The sequence below is a fragment of the Eptesicus fuscus genome, chromosome 17 (assembly GCF_027574615.1).
Source record: "Eptesicus fuscus isolate TK198812 chromosome 17, DD_ASM_mEF_20220401, whole genome shotgun sequence".
NCBI classification, from domain to species: Eukaryota; Metazoa; Chordata; class Mammalia; order Chiroptera; family Vespertilionidae; genus Eptesicus; species Eptesicus fuscus.
The window spans coordinates 5,309,557-5,315,745 of NC_072489.1; the positions used below are offsets into that span (position 1 = coordinate 5,309,557).

Consider the following 6,189-nt stretch of genomic DNA (forward strand, 5'->3'; position numbering starts at 1 on the left):
TCTCTGAAATCAATAAAATATATTTTAAAAATTAATAAATAAATAATGCTCCTACAAAAATGGGTATACAAATATCTCTGACACCCAGATGTCTATTGGTTTGCATGTATACCCAGAAGTGGAATTGCTGGTTAATTCTATTTTTAATTTTCTGAAGAACTGACATACTGCTTTCCACAGTGGCTGTACCATTTTACAATTCCCATAAGAAGTGCACAAAAGTTCCAGTTTCTCCACATTCCCATCAACATTTGTCGTTTTATCTATTTTTTTATAGTAGCCACCCTAATAAGTGTGAAATGAAATGTCTTGTAATTTTGATTTGCATTTCCAATGCAATTTTATGCTACAAAATTCAACATCTTAGTGAAATGGTCAAATTCTTTGAAAGACTGTATTACTTCACTAGGGCTGCCATAACAAAGCACTACAAACAAGGTCGCTTAATCAATAGAATTTTTTCCCCTCACAATTCTGTTAGCTAGAATCTGAGGTCAAGGTGTGGACAAGGTTGATTTCTTGAGGCCTCTTCTTGGCCTGTAGCTGACCAACTTCTTCCTGTCTTCATATGCTCTTTCTTTGTGCATGTCCGTGTCCTCGTCTCCTCTTTTTAGAAGGGCACCAGTCTTATTGGATTAGGACCCAATCTCTGAACTCAGTCACATTATGAAGAACTGAGGGTTAGGACTTCAACATTAGAATTTGGGGGGGACAATATTCAGCCCATAACAAATACAAACTACCAAACCTCACTCAAGAGAAAGTAGGTACAATAGCTAGCCCTGAATTTATTACAGAAATTGAATTCATAGTTTAAAACCTTCCCATAAAGAAAACTCCAAGCCCACGTATCTTCACTGGTTAACTACACCAAATATTAAAAAAAAAAAAGTAATACCATGTCTACACAACCTCCTCCAGAAAATAGGAGATGGTGGAACACTTCTCAACTGATATCAAAACCTGACAAAGAAAAAAACTACAGAACAATATCCCTCATACCTAGATGCAAAAATCTTAACCAAAATTTTAACAAATCAAGTCCATCAATATATAAATGGGTGACACATCATGACCAAGTGGGTTTATCCTAGGAATGCAGAGTTGGCTTAATATTCAAAAGTCAAGCAATATAATCTATCCTATTAATAGACTAAGAAAACTATATGATCATATCAATATCTTTGATGCTATATAATTTACTATATACACAAAAGGTGTCAAATTTATTCAATGAATAAAGGATAGTCTTTTTAATAAATGGTGTGGGATCAATTTGGTATCATATGAAAAATAACTCAAAAGTTATTTTCACCCTTACCTCATATCACATGTAAAATAACTCAAAGTTATTTTACTCAAGAGTTAGAACTATAAACTAGTAAGAAGAAGAAAATACAGGAGAAAATCTTTGTAACATTGGGTTAAGCAACCATTTATTAGTTTTACTGATTTTTAGAGAGGAAGGGATAGGGAGAGGGAGAAACATTGATCAGCTGCCTCCTCCATGTCCTCTACCAGGATTGAGCCCACAACCCAGGCATGTGTCCTGACCGGATATTGAACTGTCAATCTTTCAATGCATGGGTAGACGTCCAAACAACTGAACCACATTGGCCAGGACAAGCAACAATTTTTTTACTTAGGATACAAAAAAATGCAAACTATTAAGAATAATGACTTGGAGTTCATTAGAATAAAAACCTTTTTACTCTTAGGGAGAATTAAAATATAAGCCACAGACTGACAATATTTATAAAACATCCTATATAATAAAAGCCCAGCGACCATAATGACCAGAGACCAGAACCACCACGGCTCCTCGCCGGGCTGGCCCCACTCCCAGCAAGCAGTTAGGGACGATCAGGCAGGCAGGTGAGTGGTTGGGGGCGATCAGGGAGGCAGGCGAGCAATTGGAGGTCATCAGGTAGGCAGGCGAGTGGTTAGGGGTGGTGAGGCAGGCAGGCAGAGCCCCGTGATCGATCGCCTCAAAGAGAGAGACCCAGGCCACAGCCTGCGGGAGGGACGCTGGGAGGCTGCAATAGGAGATGGATGCTGCAAGGCAGGGCTGGTGCCACAGCGGCTCCTGAGTGGGAATGGCGCCTGCAGCCTGGCCCAGGCCCCAGGGTCGCAGCCTATCCCTGCAGCTTCTGCAGGGCTGGACTGCCACTCCTCCTGCTATGATGCCTGGGCAGATCCTGGACCCTTCCATGACTGCAGGCTCTCTGCGAGGGCTCAGCACCCTGACCGGAATTCCCAGCTCGGCCCTGACTGCAGATATGAAATACGCTGACATCCACAACATTGGGGCCATGTCGCCCCTTTGCACTTCCTGGAGGTGAAACTGGGCAAGAGGCCTCAACCTGTGAAAATTTAGCTAGATGAGGAAGAGGAGTGGAGGAAAAGGCGCTGGGAAAAGAACAAAGTGGCGGCAGCCCCATGCCAGAACAAGAAGGAGTGGAAGGAATTTCTGCAGCAGGAATCTGAGTGGCTGGAGCTCATGAATACGGAGCTGAAAACCCAGATGGAGGAGCTGAAGCAGGAGTGGCAGCGGCTCATCCTGATGCACAACCGGCATCACCCCACCTGCATCATCAGGACCAGCAGCATTAAGACCCCTGACTCAGAAGGCAACCCACTGCTGGAGCAGCTGGAGAAGAAGTGACCATGGGCTGGGAGGAGCAGAGGAGGAGGAGGGTCCCAGAGGGATCTTCCTTGCTGCATGAAAAATTCTTCAATGAGGGTCAGCACAGCCAGCATCGGCCAGGCTTTTTTGTGAAACTCAGATCAGGCACACCAGGGGAAAAAACCCAGGCTGATGAAACCCAAAGACCAAGCGCTGAGACCAAAGTAGTCCTGCATGGGGCTGTTCTGCCTGGGGCCAGGCTTGCAGGATGCAGGACAGAGGCTCTGGGCTGGAGAGATGCCCAACCAGGCAGCTGTGGGCACTTCTTCAGCCTCTCCACCAGGGCACCCACCCAAAGGACCTCTGAGCAGCCAGGAAAAGCCATGAGTTGCAACCAAAATTAGGCTGAGTATGGAACTCAGAGTGAAACTGCAATCTGCCTGTCCCCAGCCCTGACCCTGATCCTGATGCAAGGCTGGAGAAGGGCACAGTGCCAGGCCCTGCTGTACCCACCCACCGTGGTCCAGCTCAGTCCTGCCCAGAGTGGCAGCTGGGGCACACCCTCGCCGGCCCTGCTGGAGTTGCTGTGGGCACGAGGCCCATACTCACTGAATGTTTACAGACTGGCTGTCCTGGCAGGGCTCTCAACTGCACGTTTTTTATACTTTCTTTTTTTTAAATATTTTTTACAAAATAAAGATTTTATAGAAGCAATATATAAATGGATTTCTATAATCACTCAATGTGATACAGTATAAATATGCTATGGTTTGTTATGAACAGATATTCAGCAGTTATGGCCATTGCGTATAATTTCTAAGTACTGTAGTCTCTGGGTATTGGGGGTGGCAGGGGTAGGGTGCAGTGCATTTCCATCTTGGTAAACCTTTCATAGTACTCAGTTCTGTATCGCTCAGTAAACATTACTCTTACTTAAAAAAAAAAAAAAGAGGGAGGCCCAGGCCAACCAAGCCATTGCACTCCACACATGTCGCCTGCAGAGAGAGGCGACCGGTGGCAGGAGATGGGGGGCAGTGCTGAACAGATGGCAAGCAGTGGCAGCAGCAGGGGCAGGGCCAGCTACCTGCAGCCGGGGGAAGGAAAGCCTCAATAGGCCCTGATCTAAGGCCAGGCCTAGGGACCCTACCTGAGGGGTCCTGGATTGTGAGAGGGTGCAGGCCAGGCTGAGGGACTCCCCTGAGTGCATGAATTTTCGTGCACCGGGCCTCTAGTATATCTAATAAAAAATTTGTATCCAGATTATATAAGGAGCTCTTATAACTCAGTAACAGGGAGCAAACAATTCAGTTTAATTTTTTTTAAATATATTTTATTGATTTTTTACAGAGAGGAAGGGAGAGGATAGAGTTAGAAACATTGATGAGAGAGAAACATTGATCAGCTGCCTCCTGCACACTCCCCACTGAGTATGTGCCCACAACCAAGGTACATGCCCTTGACTGGAATCAAACCTGGGACCCTTGAGTCCACAGGCCAATGCTCCATCCACTGAGCCAAACTGGCTAGGGTCAAACAATTCAGTTTTAATTAAACTTTTTTATTTGACTTAATTGTATATTTGCATGCAGTTGTAAGAAATATATCTCACATGGCCTTATCCAGTTTCTCCGAATGATAACATCTTACAAAACTATATTACAAGATTATAACCAGGATGTTCACATGGGTACAGTCAAAAGGCAGAACATTTCCATCACAAGAATCCTGTTTTCTCCTCCTGGGACTCTTAAGATGCATGTCAGAATCGTGGGATCGATGTGTACTCCATGTCACCTTAAACAAATTCAAAAAGTACATTTTTGCCCTTTGTTCTACTTTCTTAGGAGAATTCCTAGGCCTTGCGCCCAAATTTATTATTTTACATTTCAGCTATATCCATTCTGCTATTCAGCCCATTGTTGAGGTTTTACATAAGCAATATTTGGTATTTTCTAAATATCTGATTAATTTTTTTAGTTTGTTATTGTATCACAGTAGCAATATCCTCCTTGCCCTCTTAAAGTTATTAAAGTCTTTGGCCCATGAGCTCCATTTTACATCCAGTGTTAGTTCTTACATTTGTAGTTTGCAGCTCTTTTCATGTGGTTGGTTTTCCTGTTTGATCAGAGCAGATGGTCCCAAGCAGCCGTCTGCAGCCTTCCTGCATGCGCGAGTGAAGAGGCAGTGTGTGCGAGGGACAGGAGGTGCCCACCTCCAACTGCAGGGCATGAGGCCTGTGCAGCCCAGGCGCCTGTGTCCCGCCCACTGCACAGCCCAACAGCTGGGAGAGCCTGGACTGCTGGATCTCCACAAGCCAAGGATGCATGATACAGGAAAAGCTTGTTTCCCAAGGGAAGCAGTGTGGGCTTAGGGACAGAGGTCAAGTTCAGCTGGCAAGTGACCCTAGACAAATAACTTCATGTGAATCTTAATTTCCTCATCTGAGAAAACAGGGATATCCCCAGCATGCAAAGCCACAGTGAAGGTTAAATATTATTTAGTAACTAGAGGCCCGGTGCATGAATTTATGCACCAGTGGGGTCTCTCGGCCTGGCCTGCAGGATCGGGCCGAAACCAGCTCTCCGACATCCCCTGAGGAGTCCCAGATTGTGACAGGGCGCAGGCCAGGCTGAGGGACCCCACCAGTGCATGATTGGGGCCGGGGAGGGACGTGGGAGGTTGGCCAGCTGGGGAGGGACCACAGAGGGCTCCAGGGCGTGTCCAGCCCATCTCACTCAGTCCCAATCGGCCAGACCCCAGCAGCAAGCTAACCTACTGGTCGGAACGTCTTCCCCCTGGTGGTCAGTGCATGTCATAGCAACTGGTCAACCAGTCAACTGCCCCTTGGCAATCAATGCACATCATAGCGAGGGGTTGAGGGGCCTTAGCATATCTTTAGCATATTACGCTTTGATTGGTTGAATGTACAACTGGATGACCGGACACTTAGCATATTGGGCTTTTACTATATAGGATATCTGCAAGATGCCCAGCAGAGGACCCAGGACACAATGAACATAATATAAAGGCAGCTGTAATTATTTTTACTTTATGTCACTTAAACACTCCTGCAGTATGATTCAAAGTGTACTCCAGCAAGCTGTGCTTGGGACTAATGGATGGTAACACTCTGTTCTCCAACTTTAGACTGATTTTTCCTTTAGGTTGCCTCACCATGGCCAGTGTTTCTGGGTCTGCTCCGTGGAAGACTCGTGTCTCCTGTATTCTCCTGTAAGACTCTTCTTCCTTCAAACAACACCTCCTCCTGTGTTCCCACAGCCCTCTGCACTAACGTGTAACTTAGTGGATAAACTGTATGCACATCTCCCAGCTGGACGCCTGACCTGGAAGAGCCAGCGGCAGATGCGTCTCTTCACCCCAGGCCCAGCATCTAGCACCGAGGAGGCGCTCTGAGACAGGCATAGGTGAATAAATGATTTGCAGAAAACAAAACATCCCTCCTGTGCCATTGCTCCCCAGCAAAACCAACAGAAGGCTGAAGAGTGGAAATACCGACAGATCTGCAAGCTCAGTGGAGGGCTAGTTTACCCTCTACAGTTTAG

At 45.9% G+C, this 6,189-nt stretch overlaps 1 pseudogene; it reads left to right on the forward strand.

Moving 5' to 3' along the window:
- The first annotated feature begins 2,153 nt into the window (after positions 1–2,153).
- LOC103292896 (jun dimerization protein 2-like) lies at positions 2,154–2,665 on the forward strand (annotated as a pseudogene).
- Positions 2,666–6,189: the final 3,524 nt, after the last annotated feature.